At 42.7% G+C, this 27,580-nt stretch overlaps 2 pseudogenes; one reads left to right on the top strand and one right to left on the bottom strand.

The window, feature by feature from the left end:
- The first annotated feature begins 16,740 nt into the window (after window positions 1-16,740).
- Window positions 16,741-18,806, top strand: LOC111173321 (NADH dehydrogenase [ubiquinone] 1 beta subcomplex subunit 8, mitochondrial pseudogene; annotated as a pseudogene).
- Window positions 18,807-20,025: 1,219 nt separating this feature from the next.
- On the bottom strand, window positions 20,026-22,353 carry LOC111173322 (TLE family member 5 pseudogene; annotated as a pseudogene).
- Window positions 22,354-27,580: the final 5,227 nt, after the last annotated feature.

Here is a 27,580-nt window from a genome sequence, read left to right as displayed (position 1 = left end):
AGTTCTCTATCCTATCATGTATTTTACTGAACATTTTAATCACAGTTACTTTAAAGTCCATGGCAGATCATTCTAATACCTGAGTCATCTGTAAGTACATTTCTATGGTCCTCTTTTTCTCTTGGTCCTGACAATTTTTGATTAAATGCTGAGCATTGCGTAAAAATACTGTAGAAGCTTTAATGAAGTTATCTTTCTCCAGGGAGGTTTCACGTATCTTTTAGAGGATAATTAGAACGAGGGCAAATTACCTTAATCCATCAGGGATTGAGCTGATTTGAGGCTGGGTTGAAGTCTTTTTGAAGCAACCTTGGCTGAGGGAGTGAATGGGGGCCGAAATCTAGCCTGTAACTCTGCTCCCTAAGCCATGATTCCTATTGTGCTCTACATCTGCCCAAAAAAAGCGTGATCTTTTCAATTCATACAAAAGTATGCACATGGGCTAAGTAGTCGCCCATTTTCAGCTCTTCTCATTACTGTCGCTTTTAGGGAAAATGGAAATGTAAACGAGTAGGCAACCTCAGTTATGGTTACGGTCTTCCAAAACTTGTAGTTCTGAAATTCCAAGAAACTTATAAGGCAAATTAACTGAATAGAGCAGGACCAGTCCATTAAAAAAACATGAAAGTGGCATTGTGATGCATCAAGTCTGCACTTTTAGAATAATTTTGTAAAACAAAACAAAAACATTGTCCTGAGATGTTTAGATGTCTAATTAATTCAGAGCAGTATTGAGTGGCAAGTATCAAGACAAAGGGGCCAGGATACAGAATAGATGCTTTCTGAAGAGTGATAGGCAAATTTTCTCTAAAATCCCACAGGTATGTTCAGTGGACATTTATAAACCTTCTTGGTTTCAAGATGATGGGAGCAAAGAGAGTAGCAGACCTAGTAAATAGTTAGAACTTCTGCCAAAGCTAGACACCAGGCTGCCTCATCTAATATGGTGCTTTCAGCCTGGCCCACAATAGACATACGCTTGTTCAAATTACTTCTTTCCTTATTTGAATCACTTTATTTATGGATATTTGTGCCCCCAAATCAAAGGTATTATTTAGAAGTAACTCTTACAGTATGTTTTGACTAAAGGAAGCACCACTTGATTTCACCCCAAACAACTTTGCAATTATATAATATTTTCCATGAGTTAGTAAATTAGGGTAAGTGACATGAAGCAGAAACAGAAAGGTGCTGTAGCCTCTATTGCGTTTTTCAATTGTTTATTTTCAGGAGATATTTATTGGTAGCTTCTAGCATGTATACTTGCACATTTATGCAAGTTCATACCAGCAATTTATGAATTTCCAATTAGACATACCTAAATATGAAAGAAAGAAGTCTGCAAAAAAAGTCTCTTTCATGATTTTTCCTTCTTCCTTAATGTATGTGGCTGTACCCTATCCAGAGGTCTTGCCCTGTGCCCTGCTTCATTTCATCTGGATATGCCCCTGATAACTAAGTCACTGTAAGTGGGAATACTCCTTCGCATTAGGCCTCTTCTGTCCTGTTCCCAACTGTGACCTGTAGGTCTGGCATCTGACATGGGAAAGGAAAAGCCCTAAGGGCAGCCAACATGACTCTCCAACTGTTCTATCTGAAGTATAGTTTATGGTAAAAGCTACACCCTTAATCCTTTAGGGCCCAAGATTTTAGAAATTCGAAGACATTTTTCCTCAGAGCTATAAGCTCTAACATAATTTCAAAACCCTCATTAGAAACCAAAAGCCAGGCCTTACTTTCTTTGTTTCCTGGCCGTCATTGTTACATCTCTTCCCTGAGGCAAAGATAGAAAGCCCTGTCTGTTCTGGGGGACGGGCCAGAAGTACAAGACTTCAGAGGAGCTTTGATACCACATTAGGTGTCATAACAATTACAAATAGTTTTACAACAAATACCCTTCATAATCTGACCAGGCCTACTTTTTTTTTAAAAAAAACCTTATCACTTATTCCCTGCCTTCCCTTACCCTGCCATCCCCACCCCAGCCTGCCTGCTCACTCACCATGTACCCTCTGGTCCAGCTGTATAGGACAGCTTTTCATTTCCTGAGCATGCTATGCACTTTCATAGCTGTATTCTTTGCTCATGCTGACTCTGCCTAGAGTGTTCTTTCACCCTGTTACTCTTTCCACTGCTGAAAGCTTACTTATTCTTTAATGTTCAGCTGATATATGACTTCCTTGGAGAAGTCTTCTGGCCTGTGCCTCATCCTGGATTCTTCCTCTATGCTTTGCCAGCAGGTAGTTCCTACTGTTAAAAAAAAAACGCATGTATCAGATTATTTATGGGCAGCCCAACAGCCGTGGATGGGTCTCCCCCATAGAACTGAGCCCCTAGAGAGATGGAACATTGTTCTGGGCCTCTTTGAACCCCTAGTGCATAGCACAGTGCCCAGCACAGGAAGAGCATTCTGTAAACAGAGAATACTTAAATAAATTAAAGAATGAATGGGAAAAAAGGAACAAATCTAGATAAGGGGATGGTAACAATGGATTTGATTTTAGATCCATTAAATTTGAGGATACCAGTGGGACATCCAGGTAAAGATTCTCCATCATCTAAGTTATCGCCGATACCCCTCCAGGATTCATAGTGGTTGCTACATGTGTCTTAAAATGATGCTAATTGGACCCATTCAGGTTTAGAACTGTATCAGTTAGGTTGTGGTAAGAAAAAGACACCATCCTGGCGTGGACATACATACACTACCCAGTGGAAACTAGATAGCTAGTGGGAAGCAACTGCATAGCACAGGGAGATCAGCTCGGTGCTTTGTGACCACCTAGAGGGGGATAGGGAGGGTGGGAGGGAGATGCAAGAGGGAGGAGATATGGGAACATATGTATATGTATACCTGATTCACTTTGTTACACAGCAGAAACTAACACACCATTGTAAAGCAATTATACTCCAATAAAGATGTTAAAAAAAAAAAAAGAAAAAGACAGCATCCTTAAGTGGGAAAATTGAAGAGGGGTTAATGGACTGCTTTCAAAGACATTAGGGGGAAATAACAGGGATGTTGAAGCACATCCTACCAATACATGTCTTATTCCTGAAAAGGCAAGGAGTGGTTACTGGAATTTACAAGACTGGAGCTTATGGAGTTATGGTTGTCGTTATAGCTGTAGGAGAAGCTGCTGGAGGGAAGCTGTGGTCTTTGGTGGAGGGATGCAGCTGTTGCCAGCCTGCAACCACATAGGAGGGAGCCGAAGGAATAAATACCTTGCCCTCTCTTTTCTACTTATCCCCGAACTGCTGCCAGTCCTTTCCATTGGCCTAACCCTACTGGAAATCAGTGGGCAAGGCTCCTGTTTATTATCCATAGAGTGAGCTCTGGATAGTAAACAGGATCCCTTCTGGGGGCTGGGACAGGTAGAAAAGTGTGGAGAGGGGATCTGGAAGGCAACCTGAGACCATCTAGCACAGAGGCTCTCTAAATCAGGCCATCGTAGCTGTTTGCAGCCCTTCTACATGCTAGCCTTTATTGGGGCTTGCCTCTTGAGCATACGCCATTCAAGGTTCCAGGGCTGGGGCTGGACAGACAAGGTGATGAGCTACAAAGCAGGGACCTCAAAGGGAGGAGCTGTAATTGAGTATGGAAGCTAGAAGTCAGAGCTGGCTAGAGAAGCGATACCAAGCCAAATCTATGCAATGAGACCATTTGAGGAATGAGTGAAGAAGTTAGAAAGAGCCGGAATAAGCAGGATGTAGAGGGCTGGAGTGGTGGCAGTGTCTCATTCAGGAAGGGAGAACAAAGGAGGTGAGTTGTTATAGGTGAGCTCTTACCTGAGCAAGCATCACAGCAGGGTGAGGAGAGGTGCCAGCCTCCTCATTGAATTATGCCAGGCCAGCCGCAACACAACTTTTGTTGACATTCCACTGACTGTTTCCAATCACGACCACAATTCTTAAGTCTCTGTCTCCAGCCCAACCTACCTCTTTCAGCACTGGACCTGGCCCCTACTTCACCAGGGTGATGGGGGTCATCAGAAGTAGGCTTGCTCAACCTCTCCTCACTACCTCCCTTCCTGTCTTCCTTTCCTCTTGCCTCAGAGAAAAAGTTTTCTTTCTTCATCTCTTCATCTTCCCCTGCATCCTTGATCTCTTTATCCCCCCATTCCCCAAAAGGACTTTGGCATTTCAGTTGTCTTCTCTCTCTAACACTTTCCATTAATGTTCCTTCACATAAATTATCCCGAAAAACAAAATCACAGACTGATCACTCTTTTCCAGCTGCTGTCCTCTCGCTCCTTACCTTGGGCATCAAAACCCTAGAAAAAAATGGCTCATGGTCGCTGCCTCGCAATCCTACCACCTACTCCCTCTTTACTCCTCTGTGTTTTGGCTCCTTTGACATTGCTCCCGAAGTCTCCTGGGGCCAACTAATCAGCCCCTTAAAACCTTTCTCTCAGTCTAGGGTTATGAGTTATCTGAGAGATTTATAATTATGAACAACGCTTGCCTTCTTGAAACTCCTCCCTTCACATCCATGACCCAGTGTTCTCCTGGACCTCTGCCCACTTCCCCTGTAGTCCCTCTCCCTTCTCCAGCAATGCTGGGCCCAGGGTGCAGCTCTGGAATTAGACTTCCTGGGTTCAAATCCTGGCTCAGGCACTTCCTGTTTGTCATTGGATCCTGCTGTACCTTGGTTTCCTTGTCTGATAAACAGAAGTGGGAATGGTAGCTGCCCTTTTGAGTTGCGGGAGGATTCAATGGTATGATGAATGTAAAGCACTTTGCAGGCTGCCTGGCTTTAAGAAGTACTGAGTTAGCTGTCAGCATTTATATCTCTCTCCTCTTGTCTCTGATATATTTTCTTCCACCAGGTGTATGTACATATCATTTCTTGGACTTTCTTTGTGCTTTGCTGATTTTGCTTACACCATTGCCCCTCCCAGCTTCACCTATTGAAATCCCTCTGCTTCTTTAAGAACCACTTAAATGCCACCTTCTCTGTGAAACTCTTCCAGGTCACTCAAGCCAAAGCTAATTTCTCCTCCAATGAAATCTCATAGTCTCTTGCTCACTCTCCTGGCATTTTCTGCCTTGTATTATAATTTTATAATTTATCTTCCTTACAATATTTTAAGTTCTTTGATTGCAAAAGGATACCTAGTAGGTGTTGAGTAGTAGGTGGTCATGAAAACATTAATATGGGGCCATGTATCCTAATCCAGTGAGGAAGGCATTATATTAGATTCAGTGGAAATATCTTTATAAAGAATATATATGATCTCAAGGGAATACTGAGCAGAGTTTGCTTATATGATTCTGAAATAAGATTGCATGGGAAAAGCAAAAGAATGAGCACATGGATTCTTCATATGTTTTTAATGAATATAAAACACTGGGGAAATATATAGAAAACTGGAGGTTGTAACCTCAGAAAAGCTATTTTATTTTTATTTTTTTTTTGCGTTACGCGGGCCTCTCACTGTTGTGGCCTCTCCCATCGCGGAGCACAGGCTCTGGACACGCAGGCTCAGCGGCCATGGCTCACGGGCCTAGCCGCTCCGCAGCATGTGGGGTCTTCCCGGACCGGGGCACGAACCCGTGTCCCCTGCATCGGCAGGCGGACTCTCAACCACTGCGCCACCAGGGAAGCCCAGCTATTTGATTTTAACACACATAAGAATGAAGTGCTGAGCTGAAGTTGTTTAGGAATTAATCAAGTAAAAAAGGAAAATTTATATATTGAGTCCATGCCTGTTCTCAGAATCTCAGGAAACTACTGAGAGAGTTTGAATTTGGCTCAATATGAGAGAAGGAAAGAGAGATAATGGTACAAATCTTGCACACAGTGGGTCTTTGTTAAATATGAGTGAACAAATGAGTTAGGAAACGAATTTGTCAGGGTTAAATCTTATTGCTTTAAGATGACCATATTCAACAAGAGTAGATGGAATTTAATGAATTTGCCTGTGTGGCTTTGACAGTGAGCTCTTTTCACTCTGCAAATATTTGTCACTGATGCACATTTTCTCTTCAATGTTCCCTCTTCTCCTGGATCCTTTCGAGATACTGCCGTAATGAACCTAGAGATGATCATACTAAGTGAAGTAAGTCAGACAAAGACATATATCTTATGATATCACTTATACATTGAATCTTAAAAAAAGATACAAATGAACTTATTTATAAAACAGAAATAGACTCACAGACATAGAAAACAAACTGATGGTTACCAAAGGGGAAAAGGCAGGGGGAGTTTGGGATTAACAGGTACATGCTATTATATATAAAATAGATAAACAACAAGGACCTACTGTATAGCAGGGAACTATATACAATATCCTTTAGTAACATATAATGGAAAAGCATCTGGAAAAGAATATATATATTTATAAATATATATAGCTGAATCACTTTGCTGCACATCTGAAGCTAACACAATGTTGCAAATCAAACGTACTTCAATTAAAAAAAAAAAAGATACTGCCATAGTTTTCTTCCTACTTCTCTGGCTACATATTCTCAGTTTCTCTTCCTCAGCATTCCATTCTTGGAGTGTGTCTCTTCTCATTTTGCTCTCTATATCCTTTCTACAGGATCCATCCATCCATGCCCATGCTTTCAACTCTCTTTCATATGCTGATAACTCTCAAATATGCATTTCCAGGCTCCAGACACACTTATCCAGACAACCATCTGAAGTTGTCACATTTCACTTGTCACATACTGAGCTGAACTCATCCGCTTCCACCACCCAGCATGAGACTGAGATACATGAGCCTCTTAGCTAGTTATTAATTTGTCCCTCCATGTCACCCTTTCAATATTGATTGATTGATTGTATAATTTATAACATATAACATATTAGTTTTAGGTGCAACCTAATGATTCATGTATATTGCAAAATGACCACCACAATAAGTCTAGCTAATATCCTCAACTTTTATTTAGAATAGAGGCTGAGAACTTTTGAGAAAGGCAGAGAAAGAATTGTCAGTGTTCCAAAGCCCCAGCTTCTCTTCTATTTTCCTGACCAAATCAGCTTGGTCCCAAACTTGTATATTGCATTAAGAAAAGCAAAACCCATGGGGCTAATCAGAACCTCCCTCCTTAGGAGTCAGTCCAGTGACTTGCCACTTTTACTAGAGTGTTCCATTGCAGGGAGTGGAGTCTTATCCGCATCTCAAGTGGCTTATCAGACTATTCTGTACAACTACATGTAGTAATCTCTTCAGTAGAGGTTCTGACGACACTTTCCTCCATCTTCTTGTATTTCCAGTGATCTTTAGAGCTATAGATAAGTTCTCCAGGAAGCTACCCACCTAGAATAACTCTGCCCTGACTCAAGGCTCACTTTCCTGTAGAATTAGCAATCTAAGTAAATGGTACCACATTACGTATTTTCCCAAGCCAGAACACCAGATATCATCCTTATTTCTTCTTTCTCTTACTCAACCACCAAATCAGATCTGCTTCTTAATTTCTAAAATTAGCCCACTTTCTTATTTCCAATAATTTATCCATTCAGTCTCTTGAATTCTTGTGCAGTGATACCATCTGTGCGTAATGACAGTTGTGTTTCTTTCCTTCCAATAAGTATGCCTTGTTATCTTCTCCTCAGACTGCCAGTAAAGTGTTAAATGGACATAGTGATAGCCAGCATCTTGGCCTTATTTCCTTTTTGAAAGGAAATATTTCTAATGATTCATCATTAAGTATAATGTTTGCTCTAGGTTTTTGGTGGATACTCTTTATTAAGTTAAGGAAATTCCCATGTATTTCTAGCCTGCTAAGAGATTTTTAGAAAGGCTATACATCTTTTATCAAATGTTTTTCCTGTATATCTTGAGGTGATCATATTTTTGGACCCACATAAATCAGAAAGAATCATTCTTCTCTGTTCACTAGGAGGTTGGTCTAGATTTTTCTTTCCTCCTGTTGCTCTTGTCTAGGTTTAGTATCAAGCATTTACTTGCCTCATAACATGAGATGGGCGAGTTGACCCCCTTTTTGACTCATTGGAACAGTTTGAAATGTTGAGATTATGTATGTGTTTCCTAAAGTTTTACTAGAACTCACCTATAAAACTGACTAGATCTAAAGTTTGTTTGTTTCTTTTTTGTTGTTCTGGAGGTAGATTTTACTTTCTTGAAAAGCTCTAGGCTATTCAGGGTTTCTTCTTGAGTTTGCTTTGACTAGTTTTTATAGGAATTGTTCCCAAACCCAAGCTTTCAAATTTATAAACATAAAAGTTTTCGTAGTGGCTTTCTCTCTCTGAATGTGATATAATTTACTTCTTTAACTGCTCGGTACTCTTCAAGAGTGTCAAGATCATAAAAGACATGTAAAGGTTAAGGAAATGTCACAGACTGGAGCAGACTGAGGAAAAAAAACAATTAAATGTAATTTGGGGGCCTGGATAGTATCCTGGAACAGAAAAAGATCACTAGTGGAAAAATAGGTGAAATTTGAATAAGGTCTGCAGTTTAGTTAATAGTATTGCACCTATGTTAATTTCTTAGTTTTGATAATTGTACTATGGTTATGTAATATGGGGAGAAGCTTGGTGGAGGAACTCTTCTATTTTCAGCAACTTTTCTGTAAGTCTAAAATTAGTTTAAAGTAAAAAGTTGAAAAAAGAGATGATTCTGGTCACTATGTAGAAAATAGACCAGGGGTGGGGACAGACTGGACACAGTGAAAATAAGTAGCAGTTCAAGAAAGGTGGTTTGGAAGAGTAAAGATGGTAGCAGTAAAAATGAGAAGTGGTTGATTAATTTTTTCAACTACCACGTCTGTACCTCTGTCTCATTTTTTGTTTCCTAACATTGTTTATTTTACTGTCTCCCTTTTTAAATTAATAAATGTTACTAAAGTTTTATTGATTTAGTAGTCTTTTCAAGGAACTAACTTTTGAAAAAAATTCTTTTAACTCTTTGTTCACTATTACATTCATTTCTGTTCTTTATTTCCTCGATAAATATTTGTAGAGCTCTTACTATATCCCAGGCATTTTCTAGGTGCTATAAATAAATCAGTGAATAAAAGTGACCAAGATTCCTGTCATCAAACCCATCAAGTCTTAAATTCAGAGGAGCCCAGCAGCAGTGCATAGTGAGAGGGCAATGGTACATCTGGGATCAGGTCCAGGTAGGACCAGAGGGCATGAATAAGCTGTATGAGCAGATAGTCCAGAGCCCCATGTCACCCCACAGTTGCACCAATGCTCCTGCCTCAGCTCATACTTGTGGCCATATGGAGAGATCCTTGTGAGCAGCTAAAGGTGGAGACATAATCCCAAGCTTGTTTTACAAATGAGTTGGCTTGGAATATTGTGTAAGCTGAAAATTATAGCCACATTCAGGAGTTGCCTTGAAAGACATTAGAGAGTGAAAATCTTCCCAAGGAAGGAATGTGAAAGGTGCACCTGGTCATCTACTTTGTGCTGGAATGGCCTGAGGTGAGGATGCACATAGATTCCCGTGCAGTGGCCAATGTGCTGGCTCTCTGGACAGGAAATGTACTGGAAAATCTGGTGTAAGATGTATGGATGGACTGATGGGAGGAGGCACAAAGTGTGATGATCTTTGTGTCACATGTAATGCCCACCAGAAAGCATCCCCCATGGAAGAGACTCTGAACAATCAAGTAGACAAATTGGCTCAGCCAGATGGCATTAGGGAGAGTTCATGATCAGCCACCCCAGAACTGGCTGATGGGCACACGAATGGAGTGGCCACAGTGATCGAGACGAGGGCTATTGACCTGATTTAGCTACTGTGGCCTCTGAAAGTCTGACCTGTTAGCAACAGAGACCAGTGCTGAGCACCTGGATATGGTATTATTCCCTGAGAAGACCAATCAGCCACCTGGTGGCAAGTCAATTACGTGAGGCTCCTTTCATCCTGAAAGGATCAGTGACTGGTTTTCACAGGGTTAGATGCTTATTCTAGGTATGCTTTGCCTCGCCTGCCCATAGAGCAAGCCTCAGCCAGCATCCTTATTTGGGGGCTTATAGAATGTCCGATCCACAGGCATAGGATCCCACGCAGCATAGGGGAATCATTTCATAGTAAAGAACATATGGGAGTGAACCCATGCCCATGGAATCCGTTGGTTGTATCACAAACCACATTTCCCAGAAGAAGCAGGCCTCAGAGAATTCTGAAACTGTCTTCCAAAGGCACAGCTGAAGAATCAGCTCAGACACAATACTCTGAGAGGATGGGGCATTATCCTTTAGGATGCAGCATATGTGTTAAGTCAGAGACCTCTGTATGGCACTGTGTCCCCATTTGAAATAATATATGGGTTGGGGAACCAAAGAGTGGAAGCATGAGTGAACCCCCCACCCCATCACTCCCAAGGATCCACTGGGAGGTATTGTCCTTCCTGACGCTGCAATTCTGGGATTTGCAGGGTTAGAGATCCTGGTCTCCCAAAGAGGCTCCCCCTTGCCAGGGACTATGGCCACCGTCAAAGCTCTTTGGATTTCTTGTATCCAGGGCCAAGCAGGCAAGGAGAGGTGTCGCTATCTTGGCAGGAAGTGGAGCTGCTGTTACACAAGGGGGCAGGAGGAATACTTGTGGAGCTAAATGATCCACTGAGGAGCCTCTGGGCGCTCCCAGGCTCCTTGTTACTTGTGAATGGACACGTGCAACTACCCCAACCTGAGAAGATGCCTCAGGAATGAAGGTTTGGGTCACACCACCAGGGAAGCCACCAAGACCTGCTAAGGTGATAGCTGAGGGCAAGGGAAATTTCGACTGGATAATGGAGGAAGGAGATGATGAGTATCTGTTATGCCCTGGAAACTACTCCAATTCCCTCTCCTCTAAGTTTTCCCTTAAGACTGGAGGCCATGGGAACCATGGAAGAGCTGCTCCCCAAACCTACCTGGAAAAGTAGACCTATGTAGGTTAAAGGGTGGACTGTGGCTGCCATGGGAACAGACCAGATCTCCTGCTGTGGGGAATGTTCCTGACTGACAATTCCTCTGTATCTATCACCACGTTCACACAGAGGCTGTTACAGCTGTGATGGAGCACAGCCGGGTACTAGGGCAGACCCATTCCTGTAGGGCATGGACTAACTCTGATGGGAAAGTCAAGGACTCCCCATCAGCCTGGTCAAATTTTCTTGGAACTGAGCTGCAGTTTGAGACTCTTCCTACCCAAACCTCCCTCCTTCCTCCTCTGTTTTCATAGGGGTGTCATCATGATCTGAAGCCTCTCTCAGCCTACTCCTGCTTTCTTTATGCCTCACAGCATACAAATCTCTTGCACATCTAATCCCATCTTGGTGTCTGCTTCTTGGTATTTAAGGCCATCAGACTGGGTGAGATGCTCAAGGTTGTGAGCGCAGATAGAAATGGGAAGGGAACCGAACTCTGGGGCTCTCCAGCACTGAGTGAAAGAGAGGGAAAATGAACAACAGAGACCAAGAAGAGGTGGCCAGCAAAGTAGAAGAAAAACCAAGAGAATATGATGTCCTTGAAACCAAGTAAAGAAAGTGTACCCGAGAAAAGGAATGATTGACTATGTCAAGGATGCTGCCAGATTGTGTAAACTAAGGATCAGGGGTTTAGCAAGATGAAGCTCATGGTGACTTTGACAAGAGCAATTTTAGTGAAGGGTGTGGATGCTGCCTGATTGGCCTGGGTCTAAGAGAGAATTGTTCCTGTTGCACAGAGGAACTGAGAAATGGGGGAGTGGCTGACAGGAGAACTGAGGTCAGAGAAAGGATGCTTAAGATGTTCAAGATAACAGCATATTGGTGTGCTGACAGGAATGACCCAGTAAGGATAAAACATTGATGACGTCAGCAGAAAGTGAAGCACTGCTGGAGTGCTTTTGAGTAGCTGAGAAAGGATGAGGTCACTGAAGGGGGAAGCTCTTCAAAGAGTCTTCGCTCCAACTCCCTGCTTCTCCCAGGCCCACGCCTCGCCTGGGGTCAGTTAAGCTCAAGTCCCTGAAATAGAACAAAATTTCCTCCCCTTTTAACTGAGTGTTGCATCAGCTGAGGCACTCACCGCTTGAATTTTCAGTTCCCTCTTTGTGTTTGTAATCTAGCGATTTCACTTAGTCTTTTGTGACTTTTGACTATATGTTTAAACTAATTTTAAAACTTTAACCCATTTTATGTTTTTGTACCTGGAATTTTTTCTGGTTATCTCAGTCTGCCATCTTATTGGAAATGGGAATCTCCTGGAGTGAGTTTTTTCTCAAGTGCAGATCTTATTAGGGTACTACTTTGATGGTTTACAGTTACCATAGGAATAAGATCCTGGCTTTTTATGATGACATTAAAAACCTGTTTTTTTCCTCTCTGGCTCCTAGCTGTCCATGTCTTGCAGCCTCAGGAAACACTAAGAGGTCCTAAGACTCACCGTGCTCTCCAGTGTCCCCTTGTCTTTGCGTATGTTGCTCTCTTCCCTGGAAAGGCATCCCCCCTTCATGTGTTTAAAGCTTGCTTACCCTTTAAGATCCATTTTGGGAGCTGATGCCTATGAGGAATGTTTCCAACTCCCCTTATCCCCGAGGCTAGTTTAAATGTCTGTCTCATGTGCTCCCACACCCATAGCTCTGGGAAAGCTTTTCACCCTGAGAATCCTTTTCTATTTACTTCTGGGTTTCCTCTGTCCACCCAGCTCCTGGCTGCCTCCAGTATTCCCAGTGCTTCCACATCCTTGGCATACAATACCTTGGTAAATGTTTGTGTTGGGTGCAATTAGGTTTTCTGTATGGGTCACATTAAGTCTCAAAATAGTTTCAAATTTCTGGAGAGGGAAATATATCTTAACAATTTATTTGTATAAAATATATTTTATTGATTGCTAAAGCCTTTATACAGCATTGGCATAACTCAGAGAAATAAAGAATGTTAGAATTTCAGATCTGGAAAGAATCTAGAGATTCTTAGAGATTACTTAACTCACCTCCTTTATTCTCTGGATAAAGAAATGTTTCTTTGTACCAGTTTCTGTGTCTATCCACAGTGTTTGAGGATGCCTCTGTCTGCTCACACTTTCTCCCTAGAAGGAGTATTTTCAGTGTCTTATATCTTTGATAGCAAATTGAGTACATTTGTATATGTTTGTTGGCAATTTAGCTTTCTTCATTTTTGAAATGTCTGTTCATATCCTTCTCCCAGTTTTAATTGGGATGTTGATATTTTTTATATTTATTTGTAAGTGCATTTTATAACTAAAGATATTAACCCTTTGTGTCTCACATACATTGCAAGAGTTTTTCTAGATTTGTTTAACTTTCTTTAGAGTCTCTTCTTCTGTACCAGTGGTCAAATATGTCAGTTATCCTTTTGGGTTTCCAACCTTGGTGCCATTCTAGTAAGGACCTTCTTCACTCTAAGATTATAAGACTGTTCTACGTTTAACATAGTACATTTTATTATTTTTTTTTTACATTTCAGATTTTAGTCCACCTAATTTTTTTTTAATGTGAGAAAGTAATCTAACTTTACTTTTCCTCACATTTTTTAGTGAATTGCTCCAATGCCCTTTTTCCAGTTTTAAATATTACTGATTCAAAATGAAGGCACTGGCAAAGTTTCATTAAGAGCACAGAGCTGGGGGGCAGAGAGGTCTGGATTTGCTTGCTGAGTGCTAGCTCTGCCTCTTCCCTGATGTTGTGAGGTTTTAATGGAGACAGTTTATGTGTGGCACTGGCACCCAAGGGGAATTTACTAATGTCATCATGTTGGGCACCTTTATGGCTTAGTAGTAGTAGCACTAATGGATTTTTTTTCTTTTTTGGACTCTATTTTATTCTGTTGATCTGTTTGCCAGGATTGTAGTGCTTTAATCTTTTGCAGTTTGTTAGAGTATTTTATTATCTAATAGGCAAAATCCCTTCTGTGGACTTTAACTTTTTGTAAATAATTTTAAACATCTTTTTTATTGCACATATAACAGTGCTTTTCATTGCTTCCCTTTTCTTGTCATTAGCTATTATAAAAGCATCTTAACGTTTTTTAGTATTTTGAGATTTACTACTTAGGATTTTAGTATTCAGGATGTAATTCTAATTCAGAATTTTAAGAAAATATTGCAGACAATGGATTTCAAAGAAAAAGTTGAATGGTTTAGGGTTATTAGGATTGGCTTGATGTATCATGAAGAAGAAATTAACTTGTTATTTTCCATTGCTTCTGAGAACCAAATGAGGAAATAGGCTTAAATTGCAACATGGGTTTTTGTTAAACAAAAAATTAAAAAAAACAAAATGTAAGTCTGGCTAGGGAGTGAAGCATACTGTCAAAGAAAATGATAAACACTCTTCTTGGATTTTGGAACATCTGGTTCTCTCTTATTTCTCTCTAGAATCTTGTCCTGTGGAGGGGAAGGGAATGAATTCCTGCTGATTGCTTAAGGGGCTTTCTAACTTTAGGATTACATGAATGTTAACCTTTAATGCAAGCTATCCCGCATTTTGCAGACTTTCCATGCATGTCAGGAACCAAAGTGCCACCATTCTCAGCAGAGAGTCTAGTTCAATCATAGTTTTGCACAATAATGTACGTATCTTAAAACACTTATTTTTCTTTGTTTTAATCAATTTCTCTTGACTTGTCATTAGTATTTCAAGCATACTGCTGAATCATTATCTCTCTCTCTTTTTTTAAAGTCTTTATTGAATTTGTTACAATATTTCTTCTTCTTCTTTTTTTTTTTTTATGTTTTGGTTTTTTGGCCACAAGGCATGTGAGATCTTAGCTCCCCGAACAGGGATCGAACCCGCACCACCTACATTGGAAGGTGAAGTCTTAACCACTGGACCTCCAGGGAAGTCCCGTGAGTCATTATCTCTTAAAACATGTCTCTTCCCTTGTTTATTTTCTCACATGCGCCGTGGAACAGGAAGCAGCAGGAAACGATCCCTCACTGACTACTGTCATTTAGTGCTCTGCAACTTCTTCTGCTATTTTTTTTTTTAATTCACACACACACTCACTTTATTAATGCTCTGCCCAGTCTACAGCACATTACTGATGCTGCTTTACATTTGAGGAAATAGCAAAATATCACCAGTGAGCTGGAAACAGAGAAATAATGGAGACTTAGGGCATTACAGTTTCCAGAAATGTCTTAGTTTTCCAGTAACTTCATTGCTTTGGATTAACATCAATCAACCAAATATTTCTAGAGTTAGTCTTATAGTGGGTGTTGTGTGAGATTCAAAAGTAGTATTTATTTATTTAGTTATTCATTCATCATTTAGCAAATGTTTACTGAGAGCCACCTGACAGGTGCTGGGGATCTACTGGAAAGAAATTACACATAAAGGTTTCAGTCTAGCCAGGTTGGCAGATGTAAGTGTTATGAGTGCTATGAAAAAAAGAAAAGCAGTCAAATTTATTTATTCAACATACCTTTCTTGACCCACCTCTGCTTCGTGCAAAGCATTAATGTTACATACATTGGGAAGTGGATCAGCAGAGGCTTCCTGTGAGAGGAGTTGAGCTGCCAGCTGAAATGTAGGGACTTTCTGAAGTCGTAGGTGAATGAGTTGCCTTTGTAGTGTGTGAGCCAGATGTCACCAGGGAAGCACTGGCAGAAATTTCCCTCCTGTCTTCCTACTGCCTGCCACCCTGAGAGCCGCACTTCACATGGACTGCCATTTCAAGGGAAGCAGCAGGAGCAACTATGGAAGCCACCTGAAGCTGGCAGGTGGAGAGGTCACCAGAAGAACCTGCAGTGGCTGTGGAGGGAAAAGGAGGCAGAGAGAGAAATCCTCCCAGCCACGGAAGGTTCTGAACAGGCCCAGGTGAGGGTCTCTATAGGTCTCTATAGCCATGTTCCTGCTCTGTGCTCTGAAAATGGGAATTTCGATATCTTTTCCAACTTAGGTCTAAACCCTAAATCACATCAAGAACGATGCCTTCCCTCTCCTCAACCAACCATTCATTCCAGCAGCCATCAAATCAATCAGCCAAAACCTCACGTTTCTCACATTGGCTGGCCTTTCTCGTCGAGCTCTTCCTCCATTTCTTTCCCCTTCTGGATGGTTTCCAACCTTGGATGCACATTGGAATTATCTGGGGGGTACTTGAAAATACTGATGCTTGACTTCCATCCCAGAATTTCTGACTTAAATGGTCTGAAATATGGCCTGGGCATCATGATTTTTAAAAGCTCCTGAAGTAACTATAATGTACTAACAAAGTTGAGACTCGTTAGTCTAAACAATAATGTGATCAGTGCACCATCTAATTCACCAAAAGAAAGAGAGCACTGCTAATCATGTTCATGTGTTTGTTGGGAAAAAAAAAAATCACAAAAGCTTAAATTAGAACCATAGGGGGTTTTTTGTTTTTCTAAATTAATTAATTTATTAAGTTCTGGCTACATTGGGTCTTCGTTGCTGCACGCAGGCTTTCTCTAGTTGTGGCGAGCAGGGGCTACTGTTCGTTGTGGTGTGCGGGCTTCTCGTTGCGGTGTCTCCTCTTGTTGCGAAGCACGGGTTCTAGGCATGTGGGCTTCAGTAGTTGTGTGGCTCACAGGCTCTAGAGTGCAGGCTCAATAGTTGTGACACATGGGCTTAGTTGCTCTGCGGCATGTGGGATCTTCCCGGACGAGGGCTGGAACCTGTGTCCCTGGCATTGGCAGGCAGATTCTTAACCACTGCACCACCAGGGAAGCCCCTGAACCATAGGGTCTTAAATAGACATTTGGTTTAGGACTGTTGTCTATAAAGAGTTTCCAGGGAAGAAGATGAAGATGGCAGCGGCTGGGGGTTGGTCCTGGGAGACTGAGGGCTGCAGAGGACAGGCTGAAATGTGGTGTCATTGGGAGCACAGACAGCCTCCCACATTATAAAGGACATGCTCCCAGGGCCCTATCCCAAGACCTCAGAAGAATGGGCAGCCACAGCCAAGAAGTATAATATGCGGGTGGAAGATTATGAGCCCTGGCTGATGATGGCATGGGGTATGGTGAGGGATCCATGGTGTGTCTGGGACCACCCAGACCTGAGGTTGAACCAAGTCACTGGGACCTGGACGTGTACATCAGGAACTGTGTGCACATGCCCCCATGCCTGCTTCTTGGAATCTCATGTGTAAGCAGCTCTTCAGCTTCGTGGCCTTCATGTGGTTCATGTTTTGGGTGGAGGAGAATTACCCCACCCACCAGCCCATGCGTGGAACCAAAGCAGCATCCTTATACTAATCTGCACCTGGAAGGGGTCCATGATCCCACCAAAGAGCCTGTGCTGGTGGTTTACTATGAGATCTGGGGAGGCTTTGTGCACCCTAAGTAACTCCCTCATCCTTAGAGATTGAACCTTAATGAAATCCCTAGTGAAACAGTGGTGTGGAAAGAAAAAAGAAAAGAAAAAGAATAAAAGAGGTTCTAATCCAACTGTGGAGTTGTCTTGTAGAAAGAAATCAAGAAGGAGGCAGTACAGTGTTAAGTCTGTGGTGGTGTCATTGACTGAGTGTTTTTGTCCCCCTTGAATTCATATGTTGAAATCCTAACTCCCAATGTAATGGTAAAAGGAGGTGGGGCCTTTGGGGGGTAACTAGGTCATGAGGGTGGAGGCCTCATGAATGGGATTAGTGCCATTATGAAGAGACCCCTAAGAGCTGTCTCTCCCTCTTTCTGCCATATGAGGATACAATGAGAAGATGGCAGCCTGAAACCCAGAAGAGAACTCTCACCAGTATTCATTTGGTTTCAGTATCTGCTTATTGTTTAAGCCACCCAGTCTGTAACACTTTTATTTTAGCAGCCCAAGCTGACTAAGACATGTTGTGACAATTAATCAAGGAAACTGGCATAAGGTAAGGCAAAGAGTTGTAAACAAGCATTATCTTGTTGGATTTATCAGGAGAGGGCTTGCCCAGGGTTTTATGAGAAATTTTATATGATTTAATCATTTCCTTCATTTGGGCATGTGAACAAATATAGCTTAATGCATTGAACAGTGACAGATAGTCCTATGAGGAGTTGATTGCCTTCTTCAGATAGCTGAAGGGTTGTGTCATAGAATGAAAATTAAATTTATTGTTTGGAGCCAGAGGGAAGAATGAGGATCAAAAAGGAAATGCTACATGGAAGCACATTTACATTCAATATGAGGGGAGAGATATTATCTTTTCAAAATGCTGCCAAGTAGTGAAATGGGCAGCCCCAAGAGGCAGAGACATTCTTGACTCACGAAATATTCAAAGATTGCTAAATCTTTTATTGGTTATTCTGTTTGTGAGAGATGTGTATATGTTAGAGAGATGGTAGGAAGAGTCATGACATCCACAAGTCAATGTGATGTGAATGCACCTGTTTAAACATGTACATATGTGTAACACATATTTAACAGTGTAGAACTTAGATTTTTCTTTATTAAAAAAATAAAACCTGAAATGAGAAAAGAGAATGCAGCCAAGGTTGAGGCTTGGATCCTATGAAAGTCAGGACATGGGTAAGGGTCTTTCTTCACATCTCTATTCCTTACACTGCTTAGTGTCACTTAGGAAAAGTGGCCTAGGATAGGGTTGGCAATCTACCATGTACATACAGAGGAGGGGCTTGGGTCAGCCATCAAAAGACTGAGATAAAATGCAGTGTGAACTTGATGTTCTCTAACCTTTCTGTAGCGTTCTCCTGCCTTGCATGAACCCTATTCCTTGACCCTCGAATCTCCAAACTATCATGCTGCCTTTCTACTGTCCAAAGCTGACCCCTACCTTCAGGGTGTCTGCTGCAGAATGCCATCTGTCTCATGCCTGTAACTCAGTCCCTCCCCCTCCAACCTCCTCTCCAAACTTTCCAGTCTGTTCAATCTCCAAAGATAATGATCTGAGAAAGTTATATCAATATTAGTGTTTTGAATGGCCACTGGCTCACCTATCCTTAGGAAGCAAGAATGTAAGTGGAGGTAATGTAAGTGGAGGGATATGTGTGGTGGATTTGGAGGGTAGAGGTTGTGCGTGGACCTGGGCAGAACCTTTTTCTTGTCCTCGATCCTAGGGCCAGGCAACCTGGAAGCCCATTTGCAAGACTGCCAAATTTTGATTTGATTTATAGGTATAGAGATAAAAAAGTGCTACCCTTCTTAGACAAGAATTTCTTTCTTTTACAAAACCGGGCGTGTTATAGACATCGTTCCTGTGTTATATCAGGAATAATTTCTATGAATAATAACTATGAAAAAATTCCCATAAACAGTTCAATTTTACCTTGGAAGAGAAAGTAAAAATGGTACATCTTCAAAGTAGCAGAACAAATATTTGCATTCATAGAAAGGACATCATCTGTTTCCTGTAATGAACACCACTCTTGCAACACCCATGGGGCTTAGGGCTTCTCTTAAGAATTTTATTTCAGTGGAATGCCATAAAAGGATGAAACTGGGAGCTTTTTAAAAATTTTTAAATTTTATTTTGGCTGCATTGGGTCTTCGTTGCTGCGTGTGGGCTTTCTCTAGTTGCAGTGAGCAGAGCTACTCTGCATTGCGGTGCGCGGGCTTCTCATTGTGGTGGCTTCTCTTGTTGTGAAGCACAGGTTCTAGGCGTGTGGGCTTCAGTAGTTGTGACTTGCGGGCTCTAGAGTGCAGGCTCAGTAGTTGTGGCGCACGGGCTTAGTTGCTCCGCGGCGTGCGGGATCTTCCCGGACCAGGGCTTGAAGCTGTGTCCCCTGCATTGGCAGGTGGATTCTTAACCACTGCACCACCAGGGAAGTCCCCAGGAGCTTTTTTCTTAAGAAAAAAATAGCAATAGATTTTCTTCTGTCTGGGAAGATTTTTTGAATCATTTTCCCCCTGGTTTTTATTTTTATTTTATTTACTTATTTATTTATTTAGAGTATCCTCATCTTTATTCGGGAAGGGGAGAAAGGGAATTCTGGGTTGTCACCCACCCTACCCTGCTCTGGGGGCTAAGCTTGCTGTCCCCAGCCCCTGTTTCTTTCGTGGGTGATGGGGGGAGGACCAGGTGGGCGTGGGCATCGGGAATTAGTGGAGGGTGAGTGGGCGGGAGGGGGAGATGTGGGACGCCCAGGGCGGGGAGGGGCAGCTAGCATTGTGTTTGCATGCAGTGTCAGGGTGGGAGGCCAGGTGTGCCCGGAGGGGCCGGCAGGAGGACTGTCAGTTACACGTGTGTGAATTGGGGAAGTGCAGGTGGTGTTGGACCTCTTGAGGCTCTGCTCCCTTCTGAACTGGCCTCCCACTTGCACCTCCAGGCCTCAGCTTGCCTAATCTGTGGTATGAGCAGGTATTCACCCTTTGAGGCTGAAGGGGAGGAAGAGGGAGGCCGGGAGTCGGGATTAGGAGCAAAGCCAGCGGGTGGCACACAAGCAGGGTGAGGGCCCCAGCAGGCGGCTACCATAAATACTACCAGAGTTTAGCCAAGCCCGAGCTATAATGTGTCTTGAGCTGAACCTTCCTCTCTCTCTGTGTCCGACTCCCCTTTGTACTCCACCCTCCACATCCCAGCCACCCACTAATCCAGCTTCTCGCCATCATCCTCCTGGTGGGTGTCACTATCATGCCCGTTCTTGTATTCCTTGGAGAGGTGGGCCGAGGAACCCAGCAGAGAGAGCGAGAGGAGGCCGGTGTCTGCGCTAGCTGCCAGCAGCGAAGGGGGCTGCAGCCTCCCAGGCAGTGGGGTCAGGGGCTGGGCCAGAGTCCGCAGCTGGGACAGCTGGTGGGCTTGGAGCTGCTGTCGGCTGATGGGGCTCAGCTCAGGAGCAGTGCCCTTCTTGGCCCCCTGCTCTTGGGGAATGTAGGACCGGACCTAGGCACATATCCCATTCAGCCTCTTGAAGATTTCAGCCTGCTTGTGCGTCTTCACGTTCAAGCCGTAGGACATTTCGTAGTACGTCACTGTCGACTTTAAAAAAAAAAAAAATGGGGCTTCCCTGGTGGCGCAGTGGTTGGGAGTCCGCCTGCCGATGCAGGGCACACGGGCTCGTGCCCCGGTCCGGGAAGATCCCACATGCCGCGGAGCGGCTGGGCCCGTGAGCCATGGCCGCTGAGCCTGCACGTCCAGAGCCTGTACTCCGCAACGGGAGAGGCCACAACGGTGAGAGGCCCGCTGGACAACGTGAGAGTTGCGAGTTAAATTTTATCTGGAGCAAAATGAGGACTACTGCCCGGAAGACAGCATCCCAGATAGCTCTGAGAAACTGCTTCAGAGAGGCAGGCGGGAAGGTCAGTGTATATGTGACTTTGGTGAAGGGGAATACATGCAATCAAGCGCATATTTTTGCAGAAGGTTGCTGCTAGTCTCGTGAAGGTTACTGCTACTCACAAGGAGCAGTTGTCACCGTGAAGGATTTTAGTGCTTTTCTAAATACGAGGAGATACAGGATCTGGGCCCGTAAAATTGTCTCCTGAAAATATCTAACTATCTGAAGGCCTGTTCTGCCAGTTTTTCCCAGAGCACCCAGTGCCTCCTGTCTGCTCTCCAGCTGAGCTCCTTTCCGGGGGTGTTGAGGGTCAACAGCTGCAGCTCGTGATTGAATCCTTGTAGGGGTAGACGGCAAGTGCCCATGGAAAATGCCAATTTGTAGCTGACATCACATAATGACTCTGCATCTCCAGCTTCTCGCTGGCCTGCTTGTCACATTTGAGTTTCAGACGGTGGTACTGCGCTTGCAGCAGCTGAAACTCGTCTTTGATATGGTGGCGGGACTCTGGGGTGGTGAATTTGAGTAGCTGGGTTAGGTGCGATGAGCCGGATGCCTGCTTTGTGGAAACACCTTGTTAGTCGCGGTGGGGGGCGCGGAATGCTTCCCAGCTGTGCGCCCAGGCTAGGACTGCTCGTGGCGCCAGGTGGCTGGGCCTGTGTCCAGGCGGCACGGATCCGCAGCTCCTGGGGCCGCCGCCGCAGCCTCAGGCGCCCGGCCTCACCCGCTTCCTGCTTCCTCCTGGTTTTTAAATTCTGTCTTTTACATGTCTTATCCAAATTTTGTAAATCAGACTTCTCTCCCTCCCCTAAGAGCAGAAATAGGTCTTTTCTGTGTGGAGGTGTTTTTTTTTCTTCCATTGGGGATCAACTCTCAAGACAGGATGTGGGTAAGAATAGCAAACGTCTGAGAAAGTGAGCTGCAATATATTTTATTTCCCCCTGCCATAATCAAGGACTAGCAGTCAAACACAAGTTAAAATTTCCTTCTCCTCAACACTGTCAACCTCACTTCTAGAAATTCTTCTGGGAAATTTTATCTGGTTGACAACTGGAAGAATAACGCAACACACATGTTCACACACATACATGTTCATACACACACACAGCCGAGCTCTCCCTTTGGCCTCACTTTTGCTTTCACAGGCATTTATGACCAGTTTGAAAGGGGACTTATAGTGAGGTGGCAATGTCCTAAAATCTCATTCTTTGAGGAGCATGGCCCCCAGTAAGAGTTACCACCTGAAGTCGCATGTTTCCCTCGTGTTGTGTTCCTGGGTTGGCCAAGCCACAGAGACTGGGCAGGAAAACGACCCATTGGCATATAGGTAGGCAGGTTCACTCCTGATTATGTAGAATAGATCAGGGCTATCTTTCATGTATTTATGAATTTATGAATCACTGGGAATCTTATTAACGTATAGATTAGAATTCAGTGAACTTCTGGAATAGGGCCCAAGATCCTGCATTTCGATGTGTTTGCAGGGGGAGAGGTGAGCTCCTCTCCTTCTACTCCAGTCAACTTGAGCTCCTCCCCATGGAGTCTGCATTTCTAACAAGTTCCCAGGTGGCACAGAGTTCCTCTGTGGCACAGAAGAGCACCTCTCCCTGACCTCCTCTTCTCTACCTTCCCATCAGAAAATTTTAGAACTGGAAGGGATCTTGAACATCTTGTTGAATTACTCCTAAAATACTGGCCTATGGAGTGGTCTCGTCTGAACCACTGGGGGAGCTTTAAAAACCTAGACTCCCAGAAGTTCTGATTCAGTCCCAGGCATCTGTATTCTTTCAAAGCTTCCCAGATCAACTGGAGGTGAAAAAAGGCTTTGAACTATTAACTGTCTCCTTTTATAAATAAGGAAACAGGTTGTGAGTGATTACGTGACTTGCCCAATAAGACCTAGTTAGTGACAGCAATGGGACCAGAACTTAGAGACCCTTTCCAGCTCACCGCCCTCCTATTTCCTCTTTGGCTGCCCAGGGCAGTAGCTTATGCTAAGAAAGGAAAGCAACTTCCCACCCCAATTCTTTAGGATGAATAAAAGCCAAGTCCAGTGCTGTTTACTGGCATGCCATTTCACCCAGAACATTTTCCTCTGCTGGAAGCAAGCCCAAAGAGGTCTAATGGGCATTTGTGTCTATCCTACTCTGGCAGAAAGTTGCATGGACAAGTGCACTGTGGAACCGGAAATGGACGTGTTTCACATCATATTCTCCTGGGAGATAATTTCATACTTTAAAAGGTTTTTGTTCCTAGGTGTTTTGGACACCGAATGAAAATATCTGTGCTTTCAGTGGTTTCCATGTAATCAACAATCCTAAAATTGACATGTTGTAATCCTTTCTTCCTAGAACCTGAAGCTTTCTTGTTTATTTTCATCTCAGCTGCCATAGCTCCTGGATTGGGTTGCCTTTATCTGGTCTCTTTAATTTTTGGTGAAACACTGAAACTTTGCACGAAGTCAACTTCTCCCTCCTTACTGAGCTGTGCCAATTCGGAGAATGGAACTGTGGTTTGGGTTATTCCTTCTGTCTGGGTAATTCCTGCTTTACCATTGTTGGTTCTTTGTCTTTGAGAAGAAGAAAATCTCTATTAATGTTAAAGAAAAGTATATGCTGGTCTTGTTCCACCTAAACAGCCCTGTTGTCCAGTGTGAGGAAGTTTCCATGCTTTACAAGGGTTTTCTCTACAGTATCTGCATCTCCAAGCTGGACCATCTCCTCTCCACTTACAGTGAGATGTCTCATCCAGAGAACCTCTCCTCCCCATCCTGAAGCCACTCTGGGCTGCTCTGGCAATTAGAAACTCCAGCCTCTGGTCACCCACTGAAGGAATTTCCTGGTAAACAGGACATCTTGTGACCCATCCTTGGGTTTCTCTGCTAGAGACAAATCTATTCTTGTCCTATGAATGCTGCCTCTAGAGAAAGAATAAACATAGAAAGAGCCTTCTTCGAGTGAATTTTCTTTCTAGAGCAGCTTTTAAGCAAGTGGCCTAAGACTAATTCTTGCTTAGGGACACTGCAGACATCTTCAGGGCACTGACTTTCAGCAGGTGCTTTCATTATACAGTGGGCTTAGCTTGGACTAAGAATGAGATGGCTGAGTGCCAGGCTCAGCTCCCCTCTGCATTGTCAGATGTCCTAGAGAGCTTCAGGCTTCCCACTCTTATAATGGGGATAATGTCACCTGGACTATTTAAAATGAGAGCATGAAATGGAAATCCATGGGACATCCAGATATTTGAGGATGTCCTCCAACATCTAAGACAAAAAGCAAAATAATCAAGGAGAAACCTCCCAGAGGAAGCAGAGGCAATGCAGCAGCAGAATACTTTGGAATAAGAAGATATGCTATCCATAATAAAATTACTTAGATGCTATATAAAGATGGAATATTCAGAAACAGCAAAAAAAGCTTTTTAGAAATTAAAAATAAGATAGCAAATAAAAATTTAAAGGGTTGGAACTTAAAATTGAGGATACCATCAACTTTAAATTGTAAGTGGAGCAAAAAGACTAGGAGATAGACAATAGGAGAGAAAACAAAACAAAATAAGAGATCAATCCAGGAGGTCCAACATCAGTCTAATAGGTGCCACAGCAAACGAGAACAAGAGAAAATGGAGGGGAAGAAACTATCAGAGAAAGAATACAAGACAATTGTCCAGCACTGAAGGATAAAAGTTTTCAAATTTAAAAAGTTCACTGAGAACCCAGCAAAATGGTTGAAAAAAAGATCACATCAAGGCAGATACTTGTGGCATTTTAGATCACTAAGGATAAAGCTAAAGCTTTTGACTTCTTGACTTCAACATTGGAAATTAGATGAAAATGGAGTAATGTCTTCAACCTACAGAGGAGAAATGAATTTCATCCCCAGACTATCCATCAAGTATGAGTATAGAATAAAAACAGTTTTAGACATGCAATTTTTCAAAAACTTTACCTGTCAGACACCTGAGGAGGCTCAAGCACAAAGGGAGTTCAAGGAAGATGCACAGAACTCAAAGCAGGAAGCGCCTAGGCCTCATGGGAACTGGAAAGTCTTAAGGCAACAACCTTCTCCATCTTTTTCTGTTCCTTTCTGGAGCTGTGGTCTCTTACCTCTGCACATCTTCTTTCTCCTTTCAATGTAGACCACTTCTGTGAGTCTTTCAGTTTTTGTTCAGGCTCTGGCTTGACTGGGATTCTGATTTTGCTGGTGCTCATAGGGAGAAAATGAAGAGAGGGAGGCTCTTGAATACCTCTGACTAATAAGCAAAGACAATCACAGATTTAAGTTCCAGAATGATTCAGAGAAGCTATAAATCATTAAAGACCACAGTGCTAGCTGTGTATTACAACTTGAGGTGAGCGGCAGAGCCCAATAATTGTTCCCCAATATCCACTCTCTTCTTTCTTTTGATAATCAAACCCCCACTATTTACTTAGGTACATGACTGCCCAGGTAGAGACATTCACAGGCCTCAGTTGGAACTAGATGGATGTGGCCATGTGACTAAGTTTTGGTCAATAGAATGTTAGCAGAAATGATGTGTCCACTTGTAAGTAATGTCTTGCCTTTCACTGCCTCTTTATCCCTTCCCACAAACCAGAGCATGAATGGAGCTTCAAACACGAAGATCAGACTCTGGGCCAAGAGTCATCAAACTTTAACCCATGGGCTAGATGTGGCCTGCCATCTGTTTTTGTAAATAAAGTTTTATTGGAATAATGCCATACCCACTCATTTATATGTCTATGGCTGCTTTCATGCTACAATGCAAGACTTGAGAAGTTATGATGGAGAATGTATGGCCCACAAAGCCTAAAATAATTACCATCCGGCCCTTTGCAGAAAAAGCTTACTGATTCCTATTCCTGTTCTATGATTATGGAGCAACAAGGGAGAAGGAGCCTAGATACCCAAATGACCCCATGGAATGGAGTCTATTATTTGCCTAGATTATCTGCCTACCTCTGGACTATTACCAGAGAAAAATAAATTTCTCTCATTTGAGTCCCTACATGTCTGAGTCACTTATAGCAGCTTATTTAAACTTAGTATGGTACAAAACAATATTGTAACAAATTTAGTTTCCTATAATGAACATATAATGAGTAAATTTAATGTTTCCATAACAAATAATTAAAGGTAGCTTAGCCACAAGATTAGGGTTATGTAAGACAACACTAATTACTTAAGACAGGATTTAAAGGGAACTCTTACAATCATAACTCGATAGAAAAAAATGTGAAAACAACTTACAGAATATGTATATATCTGACAGTATGGTGTCATTAATGTAGTTTAATATTTACATTCACAAGTTTTTCAAAGTAAAAGTCTTCTAAATATTCTCCAGTTTTTACTCTTATTGAATAAGACAAAATGACTGGTTCAGTCTTGTCTCTTCAGAGCAGCTGTCTACAGGGTCTACTTTCTTGAAGTTCTCCAATAAACTGCAAATTGAGACATGTTCTTTGCCTTCAACTACAATTTCTAGCCAAGGCTGAATTTAAAAATATGCGTCTCAAGGTCGTGCAATCGTTATTACTATCTACTTCCAGAACATTTGCATCACCCCCAAAAGGAATTCCATATATATTAGCAGACACTTCCCTTTCCCCCCTTCCTCCAGCTCCAGGCAACCATTAATATGCTTTCTGGCTCTATGAATTTGTCTTTTCTGGGTATTTCATATAAATGGAACATGTGGCCTTTTGTGACTAGCTTCTTTCACTTAGCAATCTCTTCAAAGTTCATCCATGATGTGGCATATATCAGTACTTCATTCCTTTTTTCTTTTTCTTTTTTTTTTTGCGGTACGTGGGCCTCTCACTGTTGTGGCCTCTCCCGTTGCGGAGCACAGGCTCCGGACGCGCAGGCTCAGCGGCCATGGCTCACGGGCCCAGCCGCTCCGCGGCATGTGGGATCTTCCCGGACCGGGGCACAAACCCGTGTCTCCTGCATCAGCAGGCGGACTCTCAACCACTGCGCCACCAGGGAAGCCCTACTTCATTCCTTTTAATGGCCAAATAACATTTTGTTATATAGATATGACACATATCATATATGGATATGACACATCAGTTGATGGACATTTGGGTGTTTCCATTTTTTTGGCTATTAGGAATAAAGCTGCTGAGTACAAAAAAAAATATGTCTTATAGTTTTCTATTTCTAAAAGAGACAGGGGGGTTAAGCCTAAAGGAAATCAGAGGTCAATTATGGAGAGCTGTAAAAGGTTGCCACAGGACAGAGCGAAGGGGAAAATGAACAAATTTAATTAACTATTCTCACAGCTGTCCTCTTTATGTCTGAGCTTTCTGCATTTCACCTGATAAACTACAGGATAAAAATTTTAAAACAATGCAATTTAAAAAAAAAATTTACTCCAGAAATGAAAATATGTATTCATATGAAAGCCTATATGTGAATATTTAGAGTAGCAAACTTGGAAACAAACCAGTCTTTCAACTGACGAATGGATAAACAC

This window comes from Delphinapterus leucas, chromosome 2 (genome assembly GCF_059928025.1).
Source record: "Delphinapterus leucas isolate spDelLeu-1000000601 "Yukka" chromosome 2, BTC_Dleu_Yukka2, whole genome shotgun sequence".
NCBI classification, from domain to species: Eukaryota; Metazoa; Chordata; class Mammalia; order Artiodactyla; family Monodontidae; genus Delphinapterus; species Delphinapterus leucas.
Note: the sequence above shows the minus strand (reverse complement) of the source record. Positions and strands in the feature narration are given on the sequence as shown.